At 36.6% G+C, this 15,655-nt stretch overlaps 1 long non-coding RNA gene across 1 annotated transcript in view; it reads left to right on the top strand.

Annotated features, from left to right (window-relative positions):
- LOC138060931 (uncharacterized) overlaps positions 1-15,655 on the top strand; it is an 87,923-nt gene that overhangs the window by 13,729 nt on the left and 58,539 nt on the right. Inside the window, exon 2 of the long non-coding RNA XR_011134433.1 lies at positions 5,251-5,332. This is a non-coding gene — a long non-coding RNA (uncharacterized lncRNA). The remainder of the gene's footprint in view (positions 1-5,250; positions 5,333-15,655) is intronic.

Genomic DNA, 15,655 nt, shown 5'->3' on the forward strand with positions numbered 1-15,655 from the left:
TTGCAGCTGAGCTGCTAGCCTCACAAATCGTCAATTCATTATGAACGGTATCGTAGTCTGAAGGAGTTTCTAACTTTCTGTAAAAGTATATGTTCTGCTTAGCAGCATGTGGTTTGGGGAGCCACATTGCATAGTTTAAGAAACACCATCATCTTCATATATAGCTGATGATGACATTTGGTAGTAGAAAAGTTAGCCTGCAATACAAGTATATAATAAAAATATATAAATGGAACCTGTTAAGACAATCTAACCCACTTTGAAAAAAATGATACATGAATAACAATCAACATTTTAACCACGATTCTTTTAAGTAAACATTCATATCTGTGCTTCTGAAGTAGAACCTTGCAAAAACCAGACTTATATGAAAGCTTTGGTTGAAAGCGTCTCTCCAAAATACCTATAGTCTATGACATACAAGAGTAGAACAGAACAGTTAGCACCACAAAGGCCTTTTCAAGGATTTATGCATCCCATCTCGACTGTTTTTTTATGGTAATGTTTAAGGGCCTAACTATCTCTCTGCTCTTTCCTGAGATTAATGGGGAAAAAAGGGACAGGCAGCCAGTTTAACAAATTCACTTTTTATACCAGAAAATTGTTTGTTACTTTTTTGTCCTGTGCAGTATATTTTTTCAGTTTGTTAAATTATTTCAGAAAGAATGAAAAATGCATTAGAAAACAATTTCCTTCCTTGACGCAGGTATGTATTAAGCCTAGCTGTTTTGAACATTGTATTGTGTGTGCTTTTCTTAAGGAATTACAAGTCTATCTTCTACCTACAAGAGCACTTTGTAGGATGACAACGGAATAACTTGAAAGTGAGAACTACATCTCTTAAAATAATATCACCATCCAAATTCAGGCTAGTAACTATCATTTTTATCACAAAAAGCATTGGTGTTATGAAATTTATGTTTATTTAGCAAGTGCTTTCAAGATGCAGTCAGAAGTTTTTGTTGAAAGAAATATTCATTGTTCTGTATTCAACAACCTCTTTCTGGCATGTTGACTACAAGGTAGTAAGTATATCCTTAAAATGGAAAAGAAAAAAGAAGTATTTGTTTTCTAATTGCAGTTCTTTTAAGTGACAAAATGAGTTGGATTATAACTGAAGAAACTAATCTTAAAAATGCTTCTCAATCCAGTCATTTTAGCTTCTGAGCATCGTTTATTATCACAGCACTTCAAGGCTTTTAAGTTCATTAGGGAAATTTAACACTGCTGGATCAGTCTTATTTATTTTGTGACCCTTGAGCATAGCAGTGGAGCTTTGCATGACTACTTGAGAAACTTGGAGTGACAGTAAGATTGTATCTCTTCTTTGTGATTGACACAAGGCTATATTCCTACTGAGAAGTCGGGCAGATTTTCCCCTCCCAACTCAGTGTCTTACCAAAAAAGGCTGGAAGGGTCTTCTCTATTTGCTCTTGGCTCCAATGGTCTTAAGTATTTTAGGTAAAGTGAGACCACTCCAGTAGGAAGAAGTCCACAGGTTTCTTCTCAGAACATTCATAACCCTCAATGGAAGGATATGGTGGAACTTCAGCATCCACATTTGTGATGAATATACTTATTCTCCTCTTACTCAGTAGTTCTAGGATACTATTTTGTTTTCTTGTTTTTTTGGGAAGGGGAGATACATCCCTGTAAACATTTTCCTCCAGAAATTAATTAGGAAATTTAAGAGTTTTAGAAAAATAATTTTTTCTTACAAAAATTACTGTTGGCCCAAAAATGTTTCTTCTAGCTCTGTTTTTACTCTTTGCATATTTTTGGCCATTGCTGTGGTTCTGCTTGCCAATAGAGAGGGTATGTGAAGAGTTACGATGGTTCTTGACCTCTTTCCTGGTCTGCATCTAGCTGTTGCCACACTGCGGTACATCAGCTATCTTTAGGTTCATATGCTTTCAACAAAAAAATGGCACCGATTTTAGTTCACAAGTGGCTTATGGCTTGTTTTTCTCCTTGTATCCAATATCTGTCATGTCTGCTTATAGAATAGAAAGATATATATGGGATAGCAAAAAACACATTTGTGATGAACTTTGTGTGTGGGTGGATGGGGATGACAAATTTAAAACCATTTTCTCCCATGCATTTCATTCAGACGCCTCCTAAGCATTAGCCCAGCAATGGGCAAAGCTGAGCAATGTTTCTTGAAAGTGGGAATTCATTGTCAGATAAAAGAAGAAAACGGTACTTCTCCTGCTAGCTCATGGTCTTTCCTTGTTCATGCTGTGAACTTGGTATGCTGTGAAGAATAGCAATAGCTTTAGTTTGTACTATAAAATGGGGACCCCCATGAAGCAAGCACATAGATATTTGATGTGTTGTCGCTACACTGAGCCTTGTAATCTTCTTGCAACTCCCTCTTTGCAGGTATTACACAAGTCTGAACTTGCCAGTTTTTCTCTTTGTAAGTGTTCAATAGCCTTTCAACATGAAAGCCTTCATGGTTAGGTTACTGGGTACAGGAAGAAAGGCACAAGTAGTTTTGCTTTTACTTTACTTCTGCCTTTTAGTTTATCTGTAAAATTATGCACTTCACGTGTATTTGGAAATCGTATACTTTTAACCTCTAAGGAAAAGTTAAACAACAAAAAGCCAGCTATTCCAGAATAAGGAGCTTTTTTTTTTTTTTTTTTTTTTGGTAAGTGAGACAAATCCTTTTCAGGAGTTTCTCCTTAGTTTCCATTTCATTGTTACTTTCAGTATGGCCTAACAGTATCTATGGGTATAGTGATACTATTAAAAGACTCATGAAAGCCTGCAGTCCAGCAACACCACGAGTCATGAACCTAGGGCAAGGAATTTTAAACTCAGTCCCATGTTTATATACGTATAAGGTTTGGGCTATTTGTAAAGGACTGTCAGCAACATCTACCTCAGTTTAGCAATGAAAAACAACTGTGATTCAAGTCAGTTCCAACAGAGGTCTTATTCTTTAAGGAAATCAGTTTGGGCATGGACTTGAATAAATTCAGATTCCAACTCCCATCAGCCCTTGGGTGTCTGTGAATGGTTCATCATGTATTCAAGACACACTGTTATATACAAATGCCAACCAGCAGAGCTGCAGTGCAGAGATCAGAATCCTTTTCCATCTTAAAGCAGCTGTTTCCTTTTTGAAAAAACATACTGCAAAGGAATCCTGCAAAGTCTTAGTACTTGATTGTGTGCTTTTTCTTCACCCAATAGTATTTTTTTTTCTTTTTAGTTTAAGTACTGTCAGAACACTGAGGTTATCAACAAGGAGAAAGAAACAGTTCATAAAATTGAAATAAAGAAAAATTTTCATTTATCCATTTTGACAGAAAATATCTTGCTTCTTGTCACGTGGCTAATTCATCCCTTCTAACTAAGTGAAATTCACTTTGCTGAGATTTCTTTTGGAAGTCTACCTGCAGGGAAGCTGAACTTCCCCACAGGAAAAAGTACATGTTGTTTTGCTCTGCATTCATCAAGATTTTAGCACTGCAGTATACAATGCTGCCAGTCACCTGTACTGTGCTTTTACGTATGAGGCAAATTGAGCAGCTCTCGTTGCTGTGGCTGACAGCAGGGAAATATAAGATAGATTTCAGAACAAAAGAAGAAAAATTTGCGTTATTTATGCACTGAGCATGCTCCACTAGCACCGTGTGTCATGTGATTCCTTGTTTCTAAGGCAGCAGCTATGATGCTAAGCACATACTTGCCTATGATTATGTGAGTTTTTTTTTCCAGAGAATTTTTTAAAAGACATAGATCTGAAATAATTTGCTGCACTTGATTGGCATTAATTTATATTTACAAAGGTATGGTTCTTAATGTATGATGACTAGAAGAGATTATAAATCTATGCTGAAATTAATTATGGTAAAAATATATTTAATAACAACCCTGTTAAATGAATCAGTTTAATTGTATCCGAGATTGAATTGTCTCAGTTTGCAAGGGAAACAAAGATATTTTACAGTTATTGACCCTGGATGGTGCTTTTGTCTGAGTTCTTCACATTCTTTAAAGGGAGGAGTTGCATAACAACTGATTTATCATTAAAAAAGCACTGAGTGACTATTCAAATTCTTCTACTTTCATCAGCAGCTGCTTCCAGCTAACACGTCTAGGTCACCTTTTCACCTAGCGTAACTGCAGATTAAGGTTAATAAGACACCATTTCCCATGTAGGCCCGACCTGGTTTTGAGCACATAGGGTAGCAATGTGGTAATGTTGAAATCTTTTCAAGGAATAAACTTGATACAAGAGATGATACAACTGAAGGAGATTTTTTTTCCTTTATACATGCTTTAGTGTGGACCTTTCAGTGAAGATGAACGGCTTCACCGTAGCCAGAGAAAACACCTCAGTATAGTAATAACTGAAGGGTATTCTTTCCCCATTTGCTAGTAAGCTAACCATGAAATAAGCAGCTCTTAGGCCTTCAACCTTGGAGCCTAAGATGCAGTTTTTACAGTGTTTAAAGTTCTTCAAATATTATTGTAGATCTGCAGCCTTTACTCTAAGGAAGATAAATGCTGCACCAGAGGTTATTAAATGGGTTAATATCTGCCAAGAAGTTTTAGAGTGAATTTCCATTTTAATAAGTGGCATAGTTTGTTATTGCATATCACATTTGACTGCCAGTGCTTTCTGGCTTATCTCCAATTTAAAAGGTGATTTTATAGTCCGTATTCACTAGCCTCTATTAATAAACTAGCAATCAGGGAAGAGAAGAATTCTGTCTCTGCTTTAGGAAGGGATATTTAAGTTACAGGACATAAGCATGTCATTTACTTTAAACGCATACTTAGTCTGTCATTCTCAGTAAAGACATTTGAATCAGCATCATAGTAGGCCATCTAGTTAAGTATCTTTTTACTCTTAGAAATGATTCCCTCACAAGCTCATTGTCCGTTTTAGAGCCCATGTGATGAAGATTATAAAGCCTCTGCTAGCTATATTATGTTCTGTTCATAAGCAGAGAAACATAGACAAAATTAGAGTATTTCTGTCAAGACTTTCAAATGTAAATATTAGTCTAGCTTTTTAAAAGGTTTTGCTGGAGGCTGAGCATGAGAATGAGCCTCAGCAGTAGACATGCTACAAAATGCAATTTACTGGCAAAGTGTTTGAAAAACTTAAAATAAAGGGGGAAAAAAATCTTAACAGGAATTTTTCAATTTTAAAGGGTTATCAAGTTGTTTCATCAGGTTATATACTGGAGAGGAAGTAAACAAGTGGAATTCTTTTTGTTTTTCCAGGAATTAAGGACATTTCAAGACAGAATCCAAAGCCAGAGTTCATCCCTTTGTGTTGAGTTGCATACAGACTTTATTTCCTGAGGTAAGCTGCTGCTCAATGTGTTAGAATTGGTAGGGCTGATGTGTTTTTACTACCACTTCCTTCCTATTCCTTCCAAGTTCAATTAAAATAAAAATAGGCTAATCACATTGCTAATCACATTTCAATTGCACATTGAAAAATTTAATTGAAAGAGGAAAACAGTTCTGTGTAGTGGAATGGAAGACAGAAAACACTTCAAAACCTGAATCTCTTTTATAGATTTTTTTCTACTTAAGAAGTCAAAATAGGTGCTTGCAAGTTGATAATTCCCTGGAAAATTGTGGGTTTTTTTTTTTTTTTTTTTTTAAGATAAAGGGTATCTGCTCAAAACTGATGGGGGGGGGGAGGGACTTAAACATCAGTTATCCTAGCTGTATATAGTATAATACTTGGAAAATATTTTATTTTCTTTAGAGTATTTTCTGTAGGAGGACGTGATAGGATGTAATACAAGGAGCATGTAATATAATTTGAGGATGTAATACAATAGAGACTGAACTTCGTAAATCTAAAAATCCGTTCCTTCCAGAGCATATGTTTGAGGCTTTTTCCCCTTCCCTTGTGATAGTCAACTAACTGGACTAAATATAAAGTCAGTATGCATGAAGCGCTTCTCGTGTCTGTAGTCAAAGGTAAACCATATTAGGTAAAAAGCAAAGGATTAATGCAAGAATAAACATACATAATTTTAACACTTAAGGGCTCTGTTTAGTTTTATTAGATGCTGAGTATTTCCTGTTTCAATGCTGAGGACAATGGAGTTAATGGATTTTCCAGTTTTACCAACAGCAAACTAGCCTTATTTTCATTTTGCAAGAAACCTCTGTCAAAAAGGTTAACCTGCTGACTGTTACCTTGAATGGGGCCTAAATCGCAACCTGATTCTGAAAAACCTGCTGAAACTGGATCACTTGCAATACATAGCAAAACATGGACAACCTAGCAGGAAAAACAGTGCTCCAAAGCAATCTTCCATTTAGAAATCTACAACTTTTGGACATAGATCTACCAAGAGATCTTATAATGTCCAAAGTAGATGGAGCAATGAAACAATTCCCCCACCCACCCAAAGCTATGATATATATTAAAATAGCTTTGCCAGATAGCCTCTAATTCAGGTTTGGGGTGAATACTTTATTTTCTAAAATAAATAAAAAATAAAAATACTTGTAGCTAGTCTTTTGTCCTTCTTCCAGCATTTTCCTGCTTGTAAGCAGCCCAAACTTTTAAGGTATTTTCTGTTCTACTTGTCTCTTTCAAAGAAGATGAATGAGTCAACCCAAATATTCTGGGTTTTCTGCTTTATTCCCACTCTTACATCCTGTTGTGATGGAGATGCTAAGGACTGCGGATGGATTACCAGAAAGCCCCAGGAGAGCCCCAGATGGGGGCATTGATAAGTGTGCAAACCCAGTCAACTCAAATACACTACAAGACAGGAAGTGCTAATTTCTCCTGAGAGCACTAGTCCTGCTGAACATTTTTCTAGATAAGAATAGAAACTCTCAGGCTGCCTTTTCATTCAGTACTTAAAAGAAACGTGTACTGAATATCGTATTCTCCACGGTGTAGCTGTTCTGTTTTCCTGTATGTGCGTATGTTCTTCTAATGTATGGTTCAATCATAGTAGAATTTCCTTCCATTATTCCTAAGTGTTCTTGAAAGATTTCATAAAAAGATGTTTTGTTTTAGAACAACAATTAAAAAAGGGACGAGGGTAACATTTTGTTGTTCATACAAAAAAGGTTCAATTTTAGCAGATAAAGCTATTAAGAAAAGTAATTTAGATTGTGGGTAATTTTTCAGAATTTTCTTCCGATAATGAGATTTTTTTTTTTTGTTGTTTTTACTAGATGAGCCCTGGGGCTTTTTGTGCCTACTTATTACAGCCCAGGGATGTTTGGGCTGCTTGGCTGGTCAGGCTGCAGAAGAACCCAAAAAAATAAATCTGCAGGCTGTAGGTTGAGCACTCTAGCAATTGAGGAAAGACCAATAGATAACAAAAGGGAGTTAATAGGAAAGCTAACAAGAACCACGCTTGTTTTTTTGGAGCCTGAAACATGAAAAAACAAAAATAAATAGAGATTCACTGTATATACCTAAATAGATTCATCGTATATACGTACATTTGTCCACATTAGTAGTGACAAAAGCCTAGACAAACCAGTCTTACCAAAGCTTGTTCATTTATTTTAAACCCAAAAAAATGCATCCTGAGATTTTAAGCAATAACACTCTTGTTAAATATTCTGATTATAGGTCACAAATTTATACAGGAGAGTGGTTTCATGCTGTTAGAAATTCAGTTTCTGATAATGAAATATGCTAATTCCTTGAATAAAACACTTTTGGTGACATGTTAAATCTCAATCTTCTGCAGGATACCTGGGGTGCTGAATTGTCCACAGGACGTGCAAGCCTCTAGTTAACAGGAATGTGCACACCTCTGTGCTAAACTTTTCATTAATTTTCATTCATTAATTTTTAGGTCAACTCAATAGACTGTTGCATCCTTTGCATCTAGGCCACAAGCTTTCAGACATTGACCAACCCACAGTGATTGAACTCCTATATGACTGCAGATTTTTTTTGAATAGATATATTAGAAGAATGTAAGAATATACCATGAAGGAAGGCACTGTAGCCAGGAGGCAAAAGTAGTAAGGGCACAGTTCCTGGAGACAAGCCAGTCCCTGGGAGATCCCTGCAGTTCTCTCAGCCTGCTTTTGAGGCTTTGCTCACACACTGTTCCCAGCAATCTCATTGTGGTTAGGACTTTCCAAAGGACTTCTTAAGAGTCATTTTTAGCAGCAGCCCAGCCCAGACCCTGGAAAAAAGGAGCCTGGAGTGAATTTCAAGGAGCTATTAAAAGCAACCAGAAGCAGAATTGACTGCCAGTTGGTGGCCAGGAGCAGCTGTGAGTTCTGGGGTGAGCCATTGCGTCCTGCTTGGACAGGAAAGGAGAATGAAAATTGAGCTGGCACTTTGGAGATAAGACAAAACAAAAAGTTGGTGGGACTGACCACAAATAAGAGAGAATAAGATGTTTTAAACGGTCATTTGCAGACATTCTGGTTTTCCAGAGCAAGTATGTTTTTTAGAATAGAACTCCGTGTAGCCATAAAATGTCAACAGACTTCAAGAACATCTTGCTGCACATATGCTTCAGTGGTGCAGTTAACCATCATGCACTAGTCATTTGCTTTTGCCAGTACAAGCTCAGTATACACACCATTTTGGTTCACCAAAAATATCCCATCGGAGGGAACAAAGAATCCAGTTCCTCAACCCAACAAACACTAGCCTGCAAAATCCTCACAGTCTTTTTCCACCCATTTCCACTGGCTAGTCCCCAAGCAAAAAGATATCAGACAAATCGATGACTGTAATTGCATTTTGCATTTCTGAATTTTGCCACAGACTTCTGAGCTGTTAATTTTCAAACTTCTGGGAGATGGTAAGAGTTATCCTTTCTTTTTTTTTTTTTTTGTTTTAAGCACAGTTAAGCAGTTCAATGGCAGGCTATTTTGCTATCTCTTGGCTTTGTCCTTTTTTTTTTTGCATTTTGTTAGGAGCAGTCATTACAGATTTGATAGTGTATATATGAGAACATGAATGTTTATTCATGAAGAGAGGGAATCTGTTGCTGAAGGGAGAAAAAAAATGTTCGCCTCCTACTTAAATTTTAGCTATAATCACTATAACTCTTATTCAAGAGCCAAAACTATTGAAATATAGGTAACTTCATATCTCTATGGCATCATGATTTCACTAGTTTCTTGTGAACATGAATAAGTAGGTTAATAGAATTTTCTGCTTTCTGTATTGATTGAACTGTTTCATTGTTTAGTTTCATTGCATATGTAGACAATAATTTTTCTTTAGCAAAAGATAAATTTGAAGTCTACTACAAAATATTTTGAGAAAACAAATTGCCCACCCATCATTTTCTATATTCCAGAAGCCGAGAGTCAGATTTAATCTTAACTAATTTGTTTTAATATAGCACTACTTATCCAAAGATATAACCTGTCCAAAATATAAATTGAAGCCTGGTGAAGCCTTTTTGTAAATATTCACTTCCAAATTGTTGCATTGTTTTGTATTCCGGGAATGGCTAATAGCTTTGAACAGTGCCATGCATTATAAAATCTCTCTTCATCAGTCTATTATCTGATGTCCCCTGAAGATAGCAGGAGACTTCTGTTAATAAAAATAATTGTTTATAAAACCTCTAGAGGTGAGAAATGCTATTGTGGAAACCAGTTAGGGAAACTATTGTGATTACTATGCAAAGGATGAGCCTTGAGCATGTAGGTATTTGAAGGTTATCTGGGAAGAGCTAACTTTTAAGGAAAAACTTGAAAGGTATATTTTTAGTTTTAACAGAAAGTGTTTCCTAAGTCCAGAAGTCTATAAAGAAAAAAGTGTGAGGGAAACCTGGCTAAATAAACACTAGAGATGACTCTGGAGAAACAGATGCATAGAGCTAAAGGAAGTGTAGTTGTGTGTAGATCATAGGAAAATATTCTTTGTGACCTCTAAGTAAAACACCTGCACCTCTGAGCAAAACACCTGCTCTCAGAATCTTACGACACAGATATCAGTGTCACTAAAATAAAATATAAAACAGTTACTTTGGGATTTGGTTGTTTCCTTTAATCTCCCGCCCATCCAGGAATGCAGAGCCATAGATGAAGAAGCAGTAAAGTTCTTCAGGCACAAAGCAATTGTATCTTACCTACAAAACTATGCAACAGTGATTAATTATACTTTTTAAATCGTTTGCAATGTTGATACCAAACAAAGGTGTCCAAGTGTTGCAAATGGGAGACACCCTGTCTCAGATGCTCCTGCCCTGAAGAGGCAGGGCTGGGCAGTAAGAAACAGCAAGGGACAGGAAACATTAGCAGTCTGTCTAGCCTTCCATCGTACCTTGCCTTTCAGGATACTCATTAATGTGCTAGTTAAGCTTGCATCAGTCTAAGAGGCACCAGTATTGGCAGATTCATTATCCATTCTAGGAGTGTATCACTCTGGTTACTGACTAACATACAAAAGCTGCCACTGGGGCATGAACTTAGCAAGCTAGACCTTCCGGCCTAGTTGCCCTGTGCTTTCATATCAGCTTTATCAGGACACATAGTATGAACGAGGATCTCACATTGTCTATTCCTTGTCCTGAGATCAGCTACCCAGAGATGCAGAGCAAGTGATTAAGACTGTCTAAACTTCTTCTGTAAGAGCTGAGGCAATGACATCCCAGTGACCTGAATGTAGTTACCAGCAAACATGCTGATCCTCCCAAAAGATTGCAACTCGACAATTCAGAAAGCTCTATAATACAGGACTGGCCAAGAAACAAAAATCCCTACTTGCTAAACCATTCAAGTTCATGTCAAGAAAGGGAACACAGTACAGAAGTGGCATCTATTTTGTATGTTTTCTCACTGTCTGTGATGAGTTACAGCATGGAGTGGTGATATAGGTGGTCCTTATAAACCATATCCAGAATGATGACAGGTAGGAATTTTGGTACCTGGAATCTGCGACGTGTAGTTTTGAATTAATGTAGAACCACTGTATAGCGTAGTGTCTCTTAGTGCTGCATGTAGACTAGTATAGCTACCGTTTTGCTATAAAGAAACACTGTAGTTCCAGTAACTGAAATAGGTGGGAATGAATTACAGTACCTAGTGACAGAAAGTTGTAGGTATTTGTTGGCCATAGAGCGGTAAAAAGATGCTGTAAGAGAAATTAAGTGACAAAATTTAAAAATTACATCCTACTATACACTTGCCCCCTGGTGTGTATGAATTTTCATACTGCCAAAACATGGGAAGTACCACATATTTTTGTAACTCTCCCACCTTCACTCTCTTTCCATAACCGTCTTCTGAGCTTATTATACTGGCAAACGTCTGGAATAAATTCACAGAGGGAGCAAGCTAGACGTAGAGGATATTCTTTAGTTTTCTCTACTTACGTGTCAGTGAAGAATATGGACTTAATGAGGGTCTTATTGCTCCCAAGGATAAAATATGAAAAAGGAGAAATTTCTTCTGTATTTTTTGTAAAAAGAAAAAAATTTTTGGTGCTGAAAAGATGCTCTCTGTAAAGGACTAGTTCTTTCAGCAGATGAAAAACTTTGTACAGGTGAACATAAACAGTAAATGGGTGGGTATTGGGAACCACAAAAAAACCCACAAGAGTTTACTATCAATATTCCCGATATGGCTTTGTGTTTGGAAAAAATACATATATTTTGAAAGTGATTGTTCTGGCAAGATTTTGTATTATCAGGGTCTAAATCTGGAGAGCACAAACTTTTATTTGAAATCAGCACCATAGGAAGCAACTGTAAGCTCTGGAATGCAAATCAATTTCTATTCCATATACTTTCAGAAACCAAAGATGAAGACGACCAATATCAGGTTTTGCTTTGGGACCTATTTTGAAGCTTCACTGGAGTAACTCAGTGGAATTATCCTAAACACTCATGCTTTTTCTGAAACACATGCGTGTCTTTAAAATCTAAATTATCTTTCAAAAGTTTGCAAAAATATGTATTTGACCTGTAATCATTATAATTTCAAAACACTAGTGTTGGCAGTTTCTATTTAAAAATGAAAAAGGTAGAGGCCAAGGTCTCGAACAGAAACAAGAAATAAAAATGCACGTTGCCAATGGCAATTAGTCTAAAGCATGGAGATGGCATTCCTCCAAAATTTCATGAACACCTGAAGACAGCTGGATCCTGGCTACAGATGCGTCATGCAGGATGAGGTAGATTCCCCAAAGAAAGCTGTTAATTGAATAGGAAGTAAGAACATTTCTTCAGACTACTTATAGTACAAATTTTCCAAGCTAATTAGGCAGAATGCCTTTTACAAGACTTTTTGATGGTCTAGGGCGACACTGTGTGGCTGATCTGAGCACTGAAATATCAATTACATGTTATATCATGGAATAACTCAGGATGAACCTTTTCGATCTAACCTCTTAATTCTCTAACATCAGGTTTAAAAATAAGACATATAAAATGGTTAGCACGTCTGAACTTTCTGTTCCTATCTGTACCCTTAATAGTAGATCGCTTTATATATATGTACCTGTGAAAGATGCGAGTACACTGAGAGTACCTGTATTCTATCCCTTGTCAGGCAGAGTAGTTAGCCTGTAGTCTTACTCTTTTAGAAAGAGAAGAGATTTTATGGCAAAAAGGATAATTTAGGAATATAGGAAAATGTATAGATAAAAGTATCAAATTCTATCATGAGCTGTGTTTTCCTAAGCATATTAGGAAATAAAAAGCAGGCAATATTCTTTGTCCAAAATCTTGTTCTCTTTCCTGTTTGCACAATGCTTATAGCTCATTTTCTTTACTTTGTTCTCGGAGTTACACTGCCAGTTCTTTTATTTTATTCCTCTGGAATGACCATGCTGTTTTTCCTTTATGTTTCACTTATTGTCTCTGCTGCTTCTGTCTCATTCGTTTACACCAGTGTGTACTCTCACGATTTAATTCAGTAAATACCAGCAGACCTCTATGTTTGAATGGCTACCCATGAAACTTCTCTATTCATGTAATTCATATTCGTGGCCTGACGCGTCTTTGGATGGCATTCTGTTTCAGCATATGTTTTTGAATGAAGTGTAACTCGTAATTCCACAGATTTCAATATGGCTTCACTGGTTGCACACTGTAACAGTTTTATGTTATCTGTTTGTGAAGCCTGATACAATATCCGAGGAAAACTGCCCTTTTATGAGTCAACTTTGAATACACAGTGGCAGGCATAAGCTTATAATATTCCAAATATACCAGTTCCTGTTTTAAGCTTTTCAGCGTGCACCAGTATACTATGTGGACTAAGCAACCAGTGTGAGTGTGACATGCAGCACCCTCCCAATATGCTTCTCAATCTGACAGATAGCCATCACTTTAAATTGTCTTGGGCCTTATCCTGCTGTGAAATCATTAAACTGTGAGTGAGGCAATTTTAATAATATTTATACTTCTTTGATGCAATTTCCTCAATGGCTCGCCTGGCCCTCTTCCTAATTTTGTAGTGTTTCCCTCAGAACCAATATATTATGCCTCTTGGATGCAGAGACTGTCCTAAACCAGATGGTCTTTTTAGCTGCCATACTGGTCCCATATGTAAACCCACAGCAAGAACAAATCTTACAGAACTTCTGGGAGCTGACCTTTGCTCTCCCTTCATAGCTTTCTTGTAAACCAACATTTACCAAATCCACTGGTGCACATTTTTTTTAACCATGGTTCCCTTTCTCATTATTTTAAGCTTCTCATAGATGTTCAGTAAACAGACAGAAGTCCATCCCTCTTTCAGAGTCTTATAAGAGTTTTGCTCGTTAAGGATCCCCTGAGATGCTGGCTCTCAAAACAGATTTCAAGCGCTTCCTTAGCTATCATAGCTGCCACCAGAATTTCTAAGCCCTAGATAGCATTTTTACAGCAAAGTAGTTGCTTACAAAATGATTTGTTTATCCAAAGGGAATTTCCACAGACAGTTTGCTAGACACCTTCCCTTGCATTTATTACACGGTCACATAGTAGAAGTCAGGCTGACTATTTTGGCTCCCTAGACTTCTCACTTGAATTTTAACATTGGTTCTTAAAAATTGCGAGTCACCATCATATGATACTCTCATTTAAGACGACCAGCTGTTTCCATTGGGGAAAGAAGGAAAACTAATGCCTAACTTTCTTTACAGTAGATCTGATAATATTTTCTTAGTTGCATCAAAACATTCTTATGTATTTCACCAATCATATGACCTGTGATTCCGATCATTTATTTGATATTTAGAAACGTTGAGTTCTTGCAACTAAGGCACAAAGTTCTAGCTACGTGAACCCAATTTACAGTCTAGGGCCCTGTATACTCTGTAAGCCAATAAAGAATTCTCTACCTTGACAGAAATCCCTTGGCCTAACAACTAGCAGCTTCCAAGTTTCTTAATTCACCCTTGCCATGTCTCTGAATGCTCTTCTGTCACTTGTCCTGTGCATCTACTAGGGAAATAACAGAATTCCCTTATCTAAAGTGGTATGTGTGGCTTGTGCTATTAATGCTTGTTTACGCTATTGGCAGATCCAGTGCTCTTGCAACAGACTGAATCACATGCAGGAATTGCAAGCTATGAAAAAGGCTAATATTTCAGTTCAGCATAAAAATAAGACTGGTTTGATAAACTTTTTTTTTTTTTTTTTAAATCCTCAAGGTAGATAATTTCAGGAATTTTGGTGCAGAAAAGTTTAAGCATTATTCTGAAAGACTTAAAGAGTAGATTACTCAGTCATTAGACTATTATCAAGCTTTTCTGCAACCATATTTAAGCCATATGAAATGAAAGGGTCATGACAAGCAATGAATTTTACATCATCAGCTGCATGCTATTAGGCATGGTTAAAAAAAAAATATATCTCCTAACAGCTTAAGCTAATGATCTAAATTTTTTGTTTGTTTCATTTTGATAATCCATTTGCTAAAAACAAAGTCCTACCCACAGCAGTAAAAAGGTTAGGACAGGAAAAGTAAAGGACAGGAAAAAATCTTAAAGAAAAAAAAAAGTAATTGTTAGAAATAGTTCTTCCTTTTGATCGGAATAACTTAACTTTAAGGGTCTGCTCCAGAGCTCAGCAGTTTTCTGTGAATTATTGAAGCTTGAAGAGAGAGTGTTGTTTCAAGTGATAATCAGCTATTTTGGTGGTGGTGGATTGCATAAAATGAGATTATTAAGGTTCAGTTCTGATGTTGTGTGTCTTTTATAGCTGTATTTTAATCTATGCTGAGGGCACGCAGAATGGGTGAATGAATACATTTTCTACTCTATGCAAATAAGTAAATAAAATTTATTCTCAAGATGAGGCATAGAGGATTTGTAATTTACTTATTCTTCATATAAAAATGCTGATGTGGTAGGGGAGGTAACCATTATGTATTGGGTATTCTTTTAACCTGCAGAGAAATATAGAGAGAGAAATATTTGCGCTTTGATGACGATACGTGGCAGTCTCACGCAACGTGGGCTGTAGAATTTGAGTCCTACTGTTTTTACACTCTTGCCCTCTATTGTTATTCGTAACCTGTTCATCAGATCAGGGCTGCATCAGCTGTATTTTTAACTTGATTTGAAAGGGAGTATTTATTATAACATAGACCATTAACATCATGAAAAATGCCCTCTCCTCTTATTGGTGGCACTATCAGAGGAATTAATCTACATCAAAAAACAGTGTAAGAAATCATTACAATTATTATTACATGCATTACCATAGCCCCTAGATCATGG

Source organism: Struthio camelus, chromosome 14 (genome assembly GCF_040807025.1).
Source record: "Struthio camelus isolate bStrCam1 chromosome 14, bStrCam1.hap1, whole genome shotgun sequence".
NCBI classification, from domain to species: domain Eukaryota; kingdom Metazoa; phylum Chordata; class Aves; order Struthioniformes; family Struthionidae; genus Struthio; species Struthio camelus.